We start from the raw sequence: 19,359 nt of genomic DNA on the forward strand, positions 1-19,359 counted from the left end.
ATCTATTCTACAGCATGCAAATATTTCCTATGACTCTCTTATGCCATCCCCCCACCCCTTTGGTGAGATTAATTGTGTGACAAATGACATGAGATGGCCTTATGAAATTTCAGTCTGGAGCAATTTTTACTGCTAATGGAAATTATAAATAATATGTGCCTTTCGTCAACTGCATTCTTCAGTAATCTAATTGTATCAAGCTAATGAGACCTGGGTTAGGAAATGTTCTGAGGTTCCCATGCCCCAGGTCAGGGAAGGCTGAAAACATCTCGGAGCAGATGTGCTCAGTCTCGGAGGATGGCGGCTGGAGCACTTGGTCACTCCACAAAGCACTGGCTGTGCAGGATCCTGTGCACTTGACCCCTCTGCTAGAGGTAAAAAGCCTTCCTGTTGGTTAGCAGCAAAAATGAGGAGGGAGGAAGGGCAGAGGAAGATAAAATTCTCCCCTTCTTACCCTCTGTACCTCCATCTTTTATTAATTTTGTAGAAGATTATCTCCATTTCTTCCCAGGGACAATGGCTGTAAATGCTGCGTTTTCAGAAACTAACACATGTCTTGGCATCTGCGTGTGTTGAAGTGTCCAGGAGGTCAGGGGAGGGTTGCATGAGAACTAAAACACCTCTTTTCTTCATTTCTCCAAATCAATATTGTTTACTCTACAATTACAAAGGTTGATGCAACACCACTCCAGGCTGTTATAGACTTCAACTGCTTCAAGAAATATTTTATATAATGGTTGGATGACAGGCGTTTAAATAAAAAATTTCAACATGTTCCTAAAGTGGCATATGCTATAACCTCCACCAACCACACACACACACACACACACACACACACACAGCCTTGAGGTTAGGATGTGTGGGCGGCTGAGCTGAGATATAATTACCTACATCCTCTGAATGATGTCACATAAGGGCAAGATGATCTTAGGGGTTGACTTTCATATTTTGGTCAATATCCAAAATCCAATATGAGATTTTTTTCCCTCTCAGTTACTCATAAGTTGTTTTTGTTTTGCTCTGTTTAGTTTTCTCATTTCAATTCAGCTGGAAAATAGTTTTCTTACTCTCTCTTATTTTTTTCTTTGTGTTTTTTTTTTAACCAAAGTACAATCATCCCTACTCTCCCATCTTTCCCCAACCCTATGTACCATGAGAGTGAGTATACACACACACACACACACGCACACATCTGTCACATCTGTGCTGCCTTTTTTTCCTTTGACCCAAGGGAACACTGATTTCATAGTAGCATACTAGCAAAGAATTGTTCCTTTAGTAAGCCTCCTGGGGTTTTATTTAAGATGTTTCAAATGTCCAAGAATGAGGACGCTCACTGTTTTTCTAAGGATGTGATCAGTTCTCACGGTGAGCCTTTTTCCCTCTCTCTTCTCATGTTCAACTCAAATTCTTTCCTTGCCCTTTGTGCTGTCCATTTGCAGTCTGCCAAAAGATTCTTCCTCTCCTGAGGCATTTAAATCTTTCACATATTTGTAGACTGTTATCATGCTCCTCTTAGCAATCACTTAGCCAAAATATACATTACTTTGTGCTGTCTTAATCTCTCCACATAAATCAAGCCTCTGGTCCCCTAGTCATTTTGTTGCTCGTCTATGAAGTCACTCCAATTTGGCTTTGTGTTCTGAGGTGACAAAAATGGAAGACAGATAACCCTGCTTAGACTCAATTCTGTCATGTTGAGACACCATCACCTCCTGCTGCTTAACATGAAGCTTTTTTGTATGCTAACTAAACCAATACTCTTCTCATACTGTTGGATTGCATTGCTGTTACATCCCTTTCTCCCTGAAGGTCTAACCTGGTGGGAACCTGGAAGTGGTTCATTATATTGTCTTTCAGCAACAATGAATATAGAAATCACATTTATATTTCTTTAAGACAGCAGAAGCAGACCCTCATGCCCCCACCCCAAATTCTCCAAACATTTATTGGAGCTATTAATTTTTCACATTTTTCCAGGGAGTTTCCATTAAGAATGAAACCAGACATGGAACTTTCTAGGCCTAACATTTTATGAGAGGGAAGCAAAAGCTTTTAATGAAAATACTTCTTGCAACTTTACCAAATATGCTTCAATATAGGCATAGAATCAAAAGTAGTTTCTTTATAAGCACTTGCTAAATTTCAGAAAGAAAATTAAATGAAACCTGAATACTTATGAAGTTCTTTGGAGGCACTTTCTTCCAAAAGTGTATCAGATTGATTCTCTTACATTTGTGTCATTCAGTGATAATCCTTCAGCTTCCTGATTGGCTAAAGTATTTGGAACCTGCTGGCTTTTGAATCACTCTTTATGCTGAAGGCGGGTGTGGCTGCTAATCTGTGGGTCATTAACACCTCATATACGTTAGTTCAGAGATGTGGGGTGTGCCTGTGTTTGCATTGCCAACATTCATAGCATTTCTTGGAAATTCAGAGGTTTTGTTTTCTGAGGGTTTGGTTTGAAATATTTTCCACATAGGCATTTCACTCTCACTCTGAGTAATCAGTTTTTTTTAGAGTTTGATTTATTTAATTCTTCTTTTCAGAACTCATTGATTAGTAGGGATATGCACCAGCTGGAAAGTCTGAAGAGGAGGTATAAGGATTGCTTAATTGCTCTCTGGAGATGGTATCTTGGGTAAAATGAGTATATCACGTGTTTCAGCTCCATCTTTATCCTGATTCCCAGTCTCTATCTACAACAATATTTTCATTCTTGTGGAACATACCAACTCCAAGTTTGACTCTCGTGATAAATCTGAGACTGTTTTTCTATTAATATTAGAAAGCTGAACTAATTCTCTTTCTCATGCTTTCTTTGGCATTTGACCTTGTATGCTACCTGTTAAATTAAGTTTAGCCTAAAGCTGCCTCCTTATATATTTTAAGTTCAGCCTAAAGGTTTCTCTGTACATAGTGAACTCTGTCCTAACTGGATGTGTAAACAGACTGTAGCCTACTCTTGTACCAATCACTGAGTTTTAGCCAATCAAAGGAGACCAACTGTTCAAACCGTGCTCAAATAAAGCAAATGCCAAGCTGTAAGCAATCCAGCTGTTTCCACAACTCACTTCTGTTTTCTGCATGTCATTTTCATTTTTTTGACCATAAATCTTCTTTGCCCATGTGGCAGCTCTGGAGTCTCTCTGAACCTATTCTGGTTTGGGGATGGCCTGATTCTCAGATCATCCTTTGGTCAATCCAACTCTATTTAATTTAATTTGACTGAGTTTTTTTTTTTTTTTCTCATATCTCTTAGGCCATCGTATCTTTAATCTAAATATTATACATAGGAGATAGATATCTATCTCCTATGTATAATATTTAGATTAAAGATAGATAGATAGATAGATAGATATCTCCTATGTATATATCCTATGTATCTCACCTAAGTACAAAACTAAGAGACTTACATACAAATATATAGAAGCCTTGGGGTTGTTTTTTTTAGTTCATATATCCATATACATTAATGTATATTTCTTGCTTTTTCTCATTAGAATAAACATTCAAAATTATAATAGAGCAAAGTTCTTATCTGCTTTGCCCAACGTTTCTCAGAAACCAAAATAATTTATTGAAAAATATCAAGATAGGGAATGTCAAACACATTGGAGAAAAGGTTTGTTTTGAAAATTTCATGAGTGTATTTGCTTTTTAGGATATAGATCATTTTATGATACCAAATGAATGATAGAGAACAAGAGCAGCAACACCAAACTCAACTCCTTACTGCAGCAAAGTAGTAATCCCAAGCAGTAACTCACTTAGGCAGTGTTTCCTGCCACCAAGCTTTTGTAGTCGCTGTTTCTTCTACCTGAAATGCTCTTCACTCAGATACACGCACGGCTTATCACTTTTGCTCTATCACATTTTCACTTAAAAGTTCCCTTCTATGTGAGGCTCCCTTTGGCCAATTTAAAACTGCAACATTGATACAAGCACTTCCATCTACCTTCTCTGATTTTTTTATTTCCTATATCCCTTTTAATATTGAGCATGTCTGATGTTTGACATATTTATTCTGATTTTTTTCTGTCTTTTCTGCTAGAATATAAGCCTATAAAGGAAGACATTCTTGTCTTGTTGTTATATCTTTGGAATCTATTGTAGTCTTTAGCCCACTGCAGCACTTGACAGGTATTTGCTGAATGAATAAATAAAAATAAAATTCCAATACAACCCAGTGAATTAGAAAGTACCTTGGAGTTTACTGTAACAGACTGACATCTAACAGACACATTTCTCTAAAGCAAAACTAAAAATGGAGTAAATGTAATTGGAACGGCAGAATTGAATTTAGGGAAATTAATATGTTAATAGGGATTTTTTATTTCCCCTTTACATTTGCATTATACATACGCACATATAGACAACTTGCAAATAAATCATTAACTTCTAAGTGATAGTCTAATCAGATGAGGCATGTAGCCCATTGCTAATGTTATATCTCCCAACATTCTATAAGATATAAAATAGAGAAGAGTATTCATTTAAGTAGGAGTGCTTACATAGAATTAATGTTTTCCAAATCTCTCCATGTCTTCAGAAGTAAATGAAATCACATTTCTCCCATAAAACCACTGTCAACTACTTCAGTCCATATACATTATTCTATTCTCTACATTCATATTTCAGTTGATAGGTCTTGAGAATTTCTTTGTGCTAGATAGCACTGAAGTGCTGGAGAGACACAGCTAAAGAGACATAATCTTATGAGACAGACTCTTGTTTAATTTAATTTTACCATGATCATTAAACAAAAATCCACTTCCTATTCACTTTCCTTGCTTTGATTTTTCTCCCTTGCACATATTACTATCCAACATACTACATATTTTACTTATTTATCCTATTTACTTCCAGCTCGTTTACTAAAATGAAAGGCATGCAATCTTACAGCATACAGGACAAGATTCAGCACACAGAAGAACCTTCTCATCCTGCCTTTCGTTGACATTATGTGGAAATACAACAACTGTACTCCTGTATTTGTCAGGATACAACCAAAGAGCACAGACCATTCTGAGTATATAAAACAAAAGGAATTTAAGACAGAATCACTGATTACACCAAGATTTAGAAGAGGCAGCAAAGGAAAACTGGGTACGAGGAGGCAATCCAGAGATCAGCAACAACAGAAAGTGTCCATCATCCGTACATTTGAGGGACAATGGGCCAGGTAAGTTATTGGAGCCCAAGGCCATGTTCGCATGGAAGAACTGGAACCTTACTGGGCTCCTTCAGCAGAAACTGAGCCACAGAAGAAATTGAGCTACTGCTGGAGATACTGCTGTGGGTCAAAAAAGGGAAATCATTCTGCTTTCCCTTCACATACTGTCCAACCTCTCAGCAGCACCTCCCACTGGTGAAACCTAAGCCAAAGTCACCCCGCTCTTCTTGTGGGAAACGGGCCAGAGGCAAACAAAACATTTGGTCAAAGGGGCAGGGTGGATGCATCTGAAGGCAAGGAGGCTCGGCAACTGACAACACCTAACATGGCAACACTTTTGACACGACAGTTTGAACGTTAAATTCAATTACATTTTTCTTCAATGATGATTATTATCAGAGGATAATCTACAAATTGATATTAAGAAAAAAAGGTATTGGCCGGGAAAGGTGGCTCACACCTGTAATCCCAGCACTTTGGGAGGCCAAGGTGGGTGGATCACCTGATGTCAGGAGTTTGAGACTAGCCTGGCCAACATGATAAAACCCCATCTCTACTAAAAATACAAAAATTAGCTGGGTGTGATGACGGGTGCCTATAATCCCAGCTCAAGAGGCTGAGGCAGGAGAATTGCTTGAACCCAGGAGGCAGAGATTGCAGTAAGCCAAGATCACACCACTGCACTCCAGCTTGGGCAAAGGGCAAGACTTCGTCTCAAAAAAAAAAAAGAAAAAGAAAGAAAAGTCTTAAGGTTTAATCTCTTCTGCTTTTTACAGATCTCAACATTACCCAAGTAACAAATCTGTTTAATTTGATCTTTATATTTTCTGTGTAAATAAGTAAGAAGTGGTAAGAAAATTACTACACTAGTTTAGCTTTTTTAAGGAAAATTAGGAATAAAAAACCTAATGCTTTTATGCCCTCCTCAGGAAAAAAAAATGCATAACAAAGAGAGAGAGAGAGAAATCTGGAAACACCATATCGAAGGAAAAGCCTCTGTAAATACAGAAGTTTGGTGGGTATTTTTCAAGCTGCTTAATACTGCTGACTGGGCATCTTTGCATGACAAACACCAGATGGAAAAATCAGTTGAGAGTCACAAGCTGAGGATGATTTCATTATAAAATGATCATTTACTCATAATTATCCAGAAAAGTCCAAAACCCTTCAGTGCTTTTGTAATAACATTTGTGTTACCAAAATATAGCATGAGTGTACTTTTGCTAAAAGTTTACATTCTAATCTGCAGGAGAAACCTAATTATTCTAATATGACACATAAAATGTCTGTCTAATTTTAAAATTGAAATTCCAATTTCCAGTAAAACATTTCACCATCACACCATTTGCAGTTTTTCCTCCTAAACTGCTGTCTACAAAAATACTGTAATAACACAGCTTTTCTGATTAACCAAACAACCAATAATCAAGAAGACAGAGTGACTTACTTTCATCCTTATGTAAATAAAAAACTTATTTTTGTTCTCTAATAGCTGCACATAACAATAAAACGCTTTTAATAAGTTTTAAGAGACTTAGACCAAAAAATCAATTTAGCCAATGTCACTTCCAATGACCACACAGCGTGTCTAGGGCTGCATCATGACATGTTTGCATTGTTATTTGGTGGTAAACAAAATGAAAAGATCTGTCATTGGAATTTAAATAAGAGAGACTGGTTACATAAACTACAGCATTCTAAATTTCAGTACTGTACAGTCAACAGCTTGAAGCTCCCCCTGCCAGCTAAACACAGTTGAATTGTTTTTCCAGAGAGGAAAGATTAATAGCTACAAATCACGACCTTTGACTTTTGACATAAATTCTAAGTGAAATGCAATTGGAAAAGCTGGTGAAACCTTAAGTTATTGCTATAAAGGAGTATAATGACCACATATCTACAATAACTAAATATATACACCCAATTTGGAGTCACAGATTTTCTCTCCAGCTTAGGTTAGAGTATGTCTTATGAATGTACAAGTTTTAGGTTTGCATCCCCACTGTACTTCTGCAAAAGAAAGCCTCAAATTGCTGACTCCTTCAATAATGCAGATTGTTTACAAGTATGATATCCAAAGAAAATAAACCTGTATAAATATAAGGAATATATTTCCTTTGACATTTTAATTGCCTTTATTTAAAAGTCATTTTGTACATTACTTTGTGGTATTGCAATTCTGAGCCTTCTCGAGGAACAGAGAGGCTGATGATTTTCCCTAAACATTTAACTAGTTAAAATTGGAGAATTACCATAAAGTTGGGATATATGTGTGTTCTTTGAAAGAAAAATATGTAGCTTTTATTACTGACCATGACATTCAACAGTAACTTATTTATCATATTATCATTACTAAAATAAGAATGACTTTATAGCTTAATTATAAAATGATATAATGCATTATATCATTCATAATTCATTTATGATAATAATAAAATATCAGTTACAGGCAACTACCAAGAACAGGTCAAATCAGTAGCTTTTTAATTGTAATTCAACTATGCTTCCTATAAAGAAACAATTAAATTAATACCTGTGTACCAAATGAGTGTGCAACAAAGAGTTAATGGCCCATTTCACTGCAATGTAAAAATGGAATTCCAAATACCATTCAGTGGCACAGAAGCACCACACCAAGCTGCACTTTTCATATCCCTTTAGGAATAAGAGTTATCCTATTATAAATTCTGGAGGAAAAAGATCCTAGTATTACAGAACTGATAAGTAGCAAGCCATGTACTGATGGGTCAGATAAAAAGCTTTCTGTAAAACAATAAAATACCCTTTTTCATAAATCTCATAATCCTGGATAGGCCTATGCAATGTAACATAGACAGTATCACCAGTTTCCAAAAGAAAAGAGAAACACACACAGACACACAGAGAGAGAGAGAGAGAGAGAGAGAGACAGAGCTCATTTTTATGATTCTGAAATTCTAATGCTGAAATATGACTCATGCTTCTTATATCACATTTATTCAGTGGTGGTTACAGACATGCACTAGTCTTGAAATGAAAAAAAAATTCCTTAAAAGGGAATTTCTGTTTGTTAGCTCTCTCTTAAAATTCATCATTTTGTTTGTAAGAGCATTAAAATAACTTGTTATAATTCTCTAAGGAGAAAGAGGTAAGTGCTCTGCTGTTGTTAATCTTAAATGTGTGTCATTAATATTTAGTTGTTTCCAGATGATAAGCTATTAGAAACCTGAACATTTGCATATCTCTTCTTGGCTTTCAATTCTAGATGGCGTGCTGAGAAAATGGGTTCGTTTCCTTTTCCTCCTGAGACCTAGATGAAAAATATGACACACATATTTAATAGGCACAGAGAACATAAGATGACTGGGTAGTTATCAACATCATAATAGATACTTCAATGAGGTTTTGGAAGATGGAAAGTGGACACAAGTGTGTGAATCAATGAGCACTGCAGAATTTGCTACAAAAAGGCTGCTCTGGGAGATGAGAATCAAGTCTTCTCGTCAGACACTAAAGTGGATTGGGCTCAGAGGAGAAGAGTGCATGCAGCAAGAGAGGGAGAAGTAGTCATAATGATGACTTAAGGATCAGTATTGGTGATGGTTGTGTCAGGCAGCACAGTCAGCCCCTAAGCAAAGCCTAGGCAGTCCAGCATTTGTCTCTGTGGGGACAAAACAATAGGAATTATTTACTAAAGAACTTAAATGAACTATCTGGGGAGGAAACAGTCAGAAGACAAGTGTGGATATTGGACTTCTAAATACAATTCTGACCATTCTGACATTTGAACTGTAGCCACACACCCAGCACCTTGTTGCTAATCCTGTAATAAAGTATGACAGTAGTCCTGCCCCTCTCATATGCAAGAGGCTGACTGCCTATTCAAGGGAGGAGCACAAATAGAACTATTCTCAAATTTGCCAGAGAAACCCACATCTGCTGACCAACTCTGCATTCTTAACTATGGACAGGCAAATAAGGATCATCAGATGTGTGAAAAAAGCAACAGCATGAAAAAGAAATGCCAAAATAAACAGAAACATTGATCGCAGAAGAAGGAAAGAGAGCAGGTACTTCTGTAAGCAAATAAAAAGGTATAAACAACAAAAGCCTCTCTTGTATAAACAGAAATCAGAGGTGATATTATGTCAATATAACAAAAACATGATGTTATATGGAAGAAAGAAAAAATCAGAGAGTGAAATTAGTATGCTTGGATAATTAGAGATGTAAATATGATATAAAGAGAAACAAGAGGGGAAGCAAGAGGAGGAAGAAGTTTGTCCCAATATGTAGAACAGAAAGACAAAAAGTGTGAGAGAAAAAATATTAGTCAAGATGAAACAGTAACATTCTACTAAAAATATTTCTTAAAAAATAAAATTGAAAGCAAAGCTGGAAGGAAATTATCTAATTATCAGAAGAATAACAGGGGAGAACTCCACGGACTTAAGACAGGAGTCTAGGTCTAAAGATTCAATGAGTGCTCAATACCTAATGAAATATATATTTCTAAACTATTCTTGTGAAAATTTCAGAACACCAAGGATAGAGATACTGTAAACTTCTAAAGAAGTAAAACGGCTAACATACAAATAAAACTGAGACTAGCATAGGCATTCTCCCCAGAAATACCAGATTGTAGAATAAAGCACTGCAGAAAAAACAAAACAAAACAAAAAAAAACACATGATTTTTATTTCAAACTCCATGTCATTCCAAAATATCACTCAAATGTGCGGCCCAAATAAGGACATTTTCAAACAGACATGATCTTTTAAAATGTACCTTCTGCATATAATTTTCTAGAAAGTTCTTTGAATATGTGTTTCAAAAAAAAAAAAAAAAAACCTGCAAAAGAAAAAGAGGCAAATATTGGATCTAAAGAAAGGTGGATATAGCCCAGGCAATCCTTAAAGGCAAGTGTGGGCTGATGGCTGTACATCGGGTTTAAAAATGAGCTGGTCAAAATTGAAGCACACAGGTAGAAGGACTAGAAGGGGAGGATTTCAGGTAGAAAGAGGGTGTTAGAGAGGTTGGAAATAGGACATAAGATAGCATGTGTGAGAGGATGGAAGTCTTGAGATTTTGATGAATTCACAAAGAGAGCAGAATTAAAATTTTCAAGAAAATAAAAAGATGCACAAAATAATATGCTCCAAATAAAAGATCAAACAAAATGCTTCTTAGCACTTGGATGAAGTATAAGAAATGAGAATCCAGTTGTCCTCAATCCTGGAAATGTTTTTCTTTAAGTGTCCCAGACATCACGACACCAGACTTTCAGGAAAGAAAATTTAATCCCATTTGCTGTGGCAGTGAACAATGTTTACAGGGTCACAACAATGCAAACACTGCAAATTGGTTTCCAACTTCAAAAATCAATCTGTGGACAAAAGATGAAAAGAGTACCAGTTTGATAAGTTAAAATAAATCAAAAGAATAAAGGAAGAATGAGGCAGATGAAAGGTGGAGGGAAGGGTAGTGTGAAATACTGGCTAGAGCTGATGGTTTATACATAGAAGAGTATGCATCCTATTCAAAGTCATAAACATAATGTATGGAAAAACTGAAAGTAATGATAAAATTGTCAAATATTGAAAGGAGGGAGCAGGAGAGAAGATGATATAGAATGAATAAACCATATATATATACTTTTTTTTCTTTCTTTTTTTTTGAGACGGAGTCTTGCACTGTCACCCAGGCTAGAGTGCAATGGCGTGATCGCGGCCTACTGCAACCTCTGCCTCCCAGGCTCAAGCGATTCTCCTGCCTCAGCCTCCCGAGCAGCTGGGACTACAGGCGCCCACCACCATGCCCAGCTAACTTTTGTATTTTTAGTAGAGATGGGATTTCACCATGTTGGCCAGGCTGGTCTCAAACTCCTAACCTCATGATCCGCCCAACCCGGCCTTCCAAAGTGCTGGGACTACAGGCGTGAGCCACCGCATGCAGCCATAAATCATATATTCTTAAGAAAGTGAACAGACATTGTCTCCAGTTGGAAAATTAAGAAAAACAGATACAAACATACCTAGAGTTAAAACGATAACCTACAGAAAAATGAAAACAGAAATGATCAGAGAAAATTTTTCCTGGAGATTGGGACTAGGAGCAGAAAAAAATGAATTGGGTGACTCTGCTTTTCATTAGAAGCCTTTTTGTACTATTCTCTTTGCTATAACACACATATAACCTTGACAAAATTTCAAAATAAAAATAAATTTAAATTCTTTTAGAACATTTCCACCCAGTTTTAAATGACTGAAACTTAAAAACCACATTTTTAATACTAAAAAATACTATACCAATTTTAAAAATTTCTTTGTGAAACCACTTACTACTCTGAACTGTAACATATATACTATTTCCACTAGAAACTTACTTCAGAATGTGAAAGAGCCTTTAGGAGCACCCAAATTAGCTATGAGTTCAACCTAATGTAATTTGTTTGAATGTTTGGGAGCATGATCAAAGCGATTAATTTTTTTTTTTCAACATCTGCTTGCATACCTGTAACTTTTTCAGAAAACTCAATATTTTATTATTTGGAATTATTTCACTGGACAAATTTTGTTTCTAGATTAAGATAGAAGGCTGTAATGGATCTCAGAGATTTGTGATGATTTCCAATATCTCTAATGTGTGAATTAAAGAGGATTTGTGAGTCTCAACGTGGTCTAACAGGTTAAAAAATGCACTCCTTTAAAAGCTGCTACATATGAAATTGAGTAAATATAAGCATTTTTCACATTGAGTATACCCCCTGTTACTTGGTTTTTGAATCAGTAATACAGTGTCAATAGAGCAAATATTGTGCCATAAGTTTCGTTTTGCTTTAAGAGACTGGGTCTCGCTCTGTCACCCATCCTGGAGTACATTGGTGCAAGTGTAGCTTACTGTAGCCTTGAACTCCTGGGCTCAAGCAATCCTCTGATCTCAACCTCTTGAGTACTTGAGACTATAGGCAAAGACTGCCATGTCTGGCTAACTTTTTTGTTGAGATGGGGTCTCACTATGTTGCTCAGGCTGGTCTTGAACTCCTGGCCTCAAGTGTTCCGCCTGCCTCAGCCTCCCAAAGTGCCAGTATTACAAACATCAGTCACCATGCCTGGCACCATAGTTGTTCTTAGACAGTCAGCAAAGGTCAACCAGTGACCTATAGCATTGAAATATTATTAACTACTTCAGGCCAAGTAGCAATCTGAGCTGGATCCATATTAATGATTCTGAGAATCATACTAATTATGACGTTTGGTGAAACTTACTGCTTTTGTATAGCATACAATGAGTGTTACCAATTTATCTCTAGTCTCTCCTGATTTCACCAATGGCTAGAAGAGAAATCTGGTTAGTATATATGTTGAAAATTGGACCATACACACACACACACACGATTAGGATCAATATATAATAGGACCATATATTTTAAAAAAATGGAACATTGTATATTTTATATATATAATATATGGACCATTCTATGCTATATATATGGTTCTATTCTATATTTAATAAGATCCTATTAATCTGCTGCAATCTTATATATCAAATCTATATATGTAAGTCTTGTAAACTTACAAAGTAGATTCTAGCTACGAAAATCTAGTGTTCTCCAGCGCTGAGCTGTTCAGTGCAATTTTGTAATACTTGAAGAATAATTTAGAAAAGTTGTAATCCAATGGTATATTTACAGAAGTAGAAACATTTAAAAAGGTGAATTTACCTGCCTTCTATGAAATTAAATTGTTTTGGATAATTCAATAATTGAGCTGATAGGAAGATGTCAGTGGACTGTTTCAAACATAACGGATTTTCAAGTATGGAGTCTTTTTTATTGGAATCCAGATGCAATACTATACAAATAGAAGTCATATTTTATAATTGAAATTTCAGTTTAGAAATCCAGAGATGCCTTTATTTGCTGATGTAGTCCCTCATATTAAATAGATGGAATTTCCAGTATATAGCTGCCACTCACAGTTTTGAGTAGTCTGTCATCAAGGACTGGGGCCTCTGAACCAGGGTTACAAAAATAGTTAACGGTTAACAGCCTTCCATTTGTCAAAGATGGTACCATGCATTTTGCATGCTTTATTTCATTTAAACCTCACTGCAAACTCCTGAGGTTTGTATAGTTTGAATATTTCTCACAGAAGGAAAATGAGTCAGAAGCTTGTAAGTGACTTACCTGAGGACATACACAACTAATAAGTGTCTGAAACAGAATTTGAACTGAAGCCTCCTGGCTACAGAGTACACAGTATCTCCTTCTTATGCTATCTCTACTGCCAAATATACCAAATCCAGAATTTTATCACTAAAGATATTTTTTAAAAATTTTTACTCATATAATTAGAAAATGTTTTTCATGTGTCTGACATAAAAATACTGAATAAATGTTATGTTTTTGCTACAAAAAAGTATAGACTCTGACTGTATTCATTTCCTTTGCTTGAAAAATCTTTCTTACCACATTCATATGATATACTTCATTCAAATCTCCTAAACGTTACCATATCAGAGATGCCTTCATAAAAATAAGCATATAAAATTTACTCTTCTGGTTGGGCATGGTGGCTTCTGCCTGTAATCCTAGCATTTTGGGAGACTGAGGCCGGAGGATTGCTTGAGCCCAAGAGTTTGAGACCAGCTTGGGTGACATAGTGAAACCCTGTTTCTAAATAAGGAGAAAAGAAAGAAGGGAAGGAAGGGGAAGGGAAGGAAGCGGAAGGGGAAGGGGAAAGGGAAGGGGAGGTATAGGGGGAGGGGAGGGGAGGGAGACGGGAGGGGGAGGGGAGGGGAGGGGACGGGAGGGGAGGGGAGGGGACGGGAGGGGAGGGGAGGGGACGGGAGGGGAGGGGAGGGGACGGGAGGGGAGGGGAGGGGACGGGAGGGGAGGGAAGGAAGGGAAGGGAAGGGAAGGGAAGGGAAGGGAAGGGAAGGGAAGGGAGAAAGAGAAAATGCTATCCTTCTGCTTCTAGCTCTTTCGAAGTAGTTTTTTGTTTGTTTATTTGTTTTGTTTTTACTCGAATGTAAACTCCATAAGGAAAGGGAATGCCTCTGTTTTGTTCATCGATAGATTGTGAGCACATGGGGCTGTCAATGCCTGATACGTAGCTCGTGCTTAATAAATGTTTCTTGAGCGAATAAAGAATTTTAAGTCTTACTTTACCACTTGGGTAGAAAATAATTGTTTTGCAATTGAATAGACATGGTCAGCAGCGATAAACCAAACCAGACATTGATTCCATGTGGAAATGCTTGGGAGAAAGAGGAATGGTCAGCAGGATGTATCACATCTCTTGGAAAGAAACACCCAAAGACTAACTCCAACAAAAGAATACAACAGGAGCCTCAGGAGCATCATTGTTGCAATAAAGGCAGAACATTTATTCTAAATCCATGTCTATCTCTGTGCATTCTGGATATGATAATCAGCAACTTGATTTTTACATGTCTATGTAAAAATAAATTTTAGTTCTTTATAATACTAGGGGAAAGATTTAGCTCACTATCAGCCTAATATTAAATCCATGTCAGTTCCCTTCCTGTTTCTCACATTTTTCTTAGAGTTTATTATATTTTACATTTAATATTGAAGATTTCATAGAACATGCTTCTATAACATGAAATTGTATTCCATGTAATTCTTCTTTGCACTGAAATGTTTTCAATGTTTAAAATATTGGAAATACATTGAAAGCCTATGAAAACAATATTAGCATGCAAGATAAGGTGACTGGGGCTGTGGCTTCTCATTTTTTCTGATGTATTCCATAACAATGGTGCATGGAGGACATAATTTCACACACAGCATAAAGTAAAAGAGTGAAAAGAAGCCCTGCTTTATAGTAGGACTTTAAGTAATATAAATGTAACTAAGATTTCTGTTTTATCCCATTGGGCCAATTTGATCAACTGGTGAAATTTACTATCTGATCAGACAGCTAAGAAAGAATGATTATTATTATTAACAGCAAAGAGAGAGTTTCAGAGCAACTGAACAAAATGAAACACACTTTAAACTAATTTGATGTTTCTCTAGAGTCTGGAAAAGTAAAGGATGTATATTTAAGCAGTCTAACAGCTGAGACAAAACACCACAACCTTTCTCAGTCAATTGCATTACCAAGCAGAATATATTTGTAAATATCTTTTAAGACACTAAAATATGCTACTTAAATTAAAATCACAGTGTTGCCATAATTCATAGCCCATGGTAAAACAACTAAAGGTAAATTACTGATGTCTACAGGAATCAAGATGAAGAAGCATGGTAAGATTCTTAAGCAAAGGTGTTTTGTCCTCTAGAAAGCTGTAGTTCCCATGCTAGGGCTGGAAAAAGGTAGATGGGCAGTAAATCTACATTGTATGAATGAGTGTTAGATGGCTCATCTGTAATTACAAAGTGGCACTGGACAGTTAGCCTATCCTGGTTCAATTCCTGAATGAAGGATTTACTATTAACTGTGTGACTGGGGAAACAAAGTTAACATTTCTGGGTCTCAGTTTTTTCATATGCAAAGAAAAGAGAATGTAATAATTCCTACCTCCTAGGGTTGCTGGGAGAATTACATAACCAAATCCATGAGAAGTTGTAGCTCTCTACCTGGCACAGAGTAAGCACTCAATAAATGTTAAATTCTAATTTTATGTATACCCAGGCCAAATATTCTCAACCCAATATGCACGAAAAGGTGTACTCCATCTTTGTGTGGGTTTTTTTGTTTGTGTTTATTTATTTATTATTTTATTTTATTTTTAGTGATAGTGGTCAATGAATTTGTTTTGCTTTGGTCCCAACAACTTTGTCCTAATATGTAGAGAAAAATGCTTAGAAATTCCAAAAGTATGCCATGCCTATATATTATCCACATATTTGTCTGTCCAGGCATTTTTTTTCTGCAAAATTTTCAAAAACTGACACAAATAACTATTTTTATTGATGCTGGATACCTTGGTGCCCCAGTGTTACACAGAGAGTGACATATTCAAAATTCTAGAGAAATGGCAAATTTCAACTTTACACACTGTTGGTAAATGTCCATCTATAAGATATAATTAGTAGCGTATAACTAATACTTACATAGAGATACCATTTTATTGCTGAACTTTTCTATTCTCAATTAACATCACTATTCTTATGTTTTTATTTTCTTTTTTTCTTTATTACATTATTTTTTCCACAAATATTAACTGAGTACATGTATTATCCTATCAACCCATTAATTAAAACACTTCAATTCCTTCCCATTGCTCTAAAGATATAAACTAAATACTTAATATACTCTATAAGACCCTGCAGAATCTGTACCCTACAAATCGCTCAGGCTTCTTTTAGAAACATGGTTTCCAATGCCTCCTGCTTTCAGCCCCTGGTCTGCCTTTAGTTCCTCCAATGTGCTATGTTCTTTCCTGTTATAAGATTCTTCAAGTGCTCTTTTTCTCCTCTGATTACTCTCACAGCCCCTTTCTTTTTCTTCTACAAGAAGGTATGTCCCATAAAATAAAATAAGTAGTGGCAACACTGTACGTCTCTCTCTCTTTCTCTCTCTCTCTCTCTAAATATATATATAGAGATAGATAGATAGATAGATAGATAGATAGATAGATAGATGTGTGTGTATGTACGTGTATATATATAGATGTGTGTATATATAGATAAATGTGATGTTTTATGAAGCAGAGATGAATAATAGTTTATGAGCCCTGCTCAAAATTTCAGGTCCATGAACAAAATAAATTATTATTGTAGTTTTTAGGCATTAGGTATTGAAGCAGTTTGTTAAGTACCAATAGATAAACAAAACACCTTGCACCCATGTGGATTAACATCACTAGAAAAAAGCCACACAGCCATGCAGACTAGTTTTGATTTAAATTCCAGTCTACTGGAATACATGCACTTGTCTACTTGACATCTTCACTTTGATGCCAAATATGCAGTTAAAACTTAACATGCCCAGGTTCAAATTCTTAATGCTATTCCTCTGAAAAGCTGCTCCTTGAGATTTTCCCATCTCAGTCGATTATAAATTCTCTTCCCAGTTGCTCAGACCTAACAAGATTGTGATCATCTTTGACTTCACTTTTATGTTCAACAATAAATCCAGGAGCAAATCCTGTTGGCTCGTGCATAATAATATATCCAGAATTTCACCATGTCTCTCTATGGCCACAGCTACCATCATCTTCATCTCCATATTGATCTCTGTGTTTCCTAAAGTCTTGGGGTGCTTAGTGAGGGGTGGTAGGGAGGGAAGGTTGTGCTCAACACAACAGGCCATGTTATCCTTATACAACTGTGAAGTCATATCACATCATCAGATCACTCCTCTTTCCAGCACCCTCCAGTGGTGTCCTAATTCACTCAGTAAAAGCCAAAGTCCTTAAATGTCCAAATAGCCCATGTGATCTAGGTCTTTTATGTCTGACTCATCTCCGACCCGTTTCCCTCCACTCACTCACTTCTAGCTATATTGGCTTCCTTGCTTTTCCTTGAATTTACCTGCCTAGTTCTAGCTCTTGGGCTTCTTGGTGCTATTTTCTATTCTACCTGGAATCTTTTACTTGCTGTTGACTTCCTTGCCTCCATCAGGTCTGTGTTGAAATGTAAAATTCTGATCATCTTATTTAAAATTGGAACACTCTCTGCCCATGTCTGTCTAGCAACCTGCATAGGTTTGTTTTCTCTATAACCTTTATCCCATCTGGTATTAAATATTTAAATATTTAATTTTATTCTTCACTCTCTCAAACCCTTAGAACACCAGCATCATGGCTTGTTCAGTCTGTTTTGTTTACTGCAACATTCCATCCTGCAGAGCAGTGGAGATGCCTACAGTATTTGCCTGATGAACAACAGTACATGTGTCAGTCTTGCCTTCTTCCTGATTAAAACCCAAGCTTCTCAAAGACTGGTCTGATGCCATGTGCTTCACAAGTACCCTCAAGATATCTAGCACATATTTGAGGATAGGGAAGTTTTATACACACTTTCAATGCTTGCAATTAAATTAAAGGATTCTCAGAAATTTAGTAGCATCCATATGACTCTATTGATATTCTTAAAAATATTTCTTCCTAATCAGTGCTCATTTACAAGAAAAATTATAGAATTGTAATATAATTACATTATAGAAATAGTTTCTTGTAGAAAGTTGGTCTAAAGTCACACAAGAAACGGTAGTTAATAATACTTGCTAACATTTAAACCATAAATCAAAAATACATATTTGTTATTATGTATTATTATATTTCATTTTGCTTTGTTTTGCAGCAATGTTCTTTAGAACCACCTTTGGATGGTTAATTTTATGTATCAGCTTGACTGGGCAAGGGATACACAGATAACTGGTAAAATATTATTTCTGGATGTGTCTGTGAAGGCATTTCCAGATGAGATGAACATTCAAATTGGTCGATTACAAGCTTAGGATATCTCTAAAATTAGTGATCTCCAATGTCAGATGATGTTGTTTCTCTAATATTAAACACATGTACAACACATCTCACACACATATGCACACATATTAATACCATTCTAGGAGTAAATAAAAGAGATATTTATGTATTTTTTCTAACTGAGTTATTGGCATATTAGGAATGTCAGAAATGGTACAACACAGTACAGATATGTCCTGTACATTGCAGAACTTTCTATTCATGGTGCCCATTCACTATGTGATGCAGCATCCCCTTCAGTCATCATAAGATCCAAAAGCCCCTTACACTTACAAATGCCTCTGGGATGGAGAATGCAGTGCAGCAACAAGGGTAAAATTAGCCCCATTCCTTCATTTCTTATCAATAATCTTCCCAAGTAAAACTTACAGGTCAGCTGGGCGCGGTGGCTCACGCCTGTAATCCTAGAACTTTGGGAGGCTGAGGTGGGCAGATTACTTGAGGTCAGGAGTTCAAGACCAGCCTGGCCAACATGGTGAAACCCCGTCTCTATTAAAAACACAAAAAATTAGCTGGGTGCTGTGGCACGCACCTGTAATCCCAGTTACTCAGGAGGCTGAGGTAGGAGAATCTCTTGAACCCTGGAGGTGGAGGTTTTGGGGAGCTGAGATCCCACCACTGCACTCCAGCCTGGGCTTCAGAGCGAGACGAACAAACAAATAAACAAAACCTTATAGGTCAATGTGAGTCTATCTTAATTAAAAATTATATACATAAAAAAAGATTGTCTAGCTTTCCAT

The sequence above is a fragment of the Pongo abelii genome, chromosome 11, assembly GCF_028885655.2.
Source record: "Pongo abelii isolate AG06213 chromosome 11, NHGRI_mPonAbe1-v2.0_pri, whole genome shotgun sequence".
NCBI lineage: Eukaryota > Metazoa > Chordata > Mammalia > Primates > Hominidae > Pongo > Pongo abelii.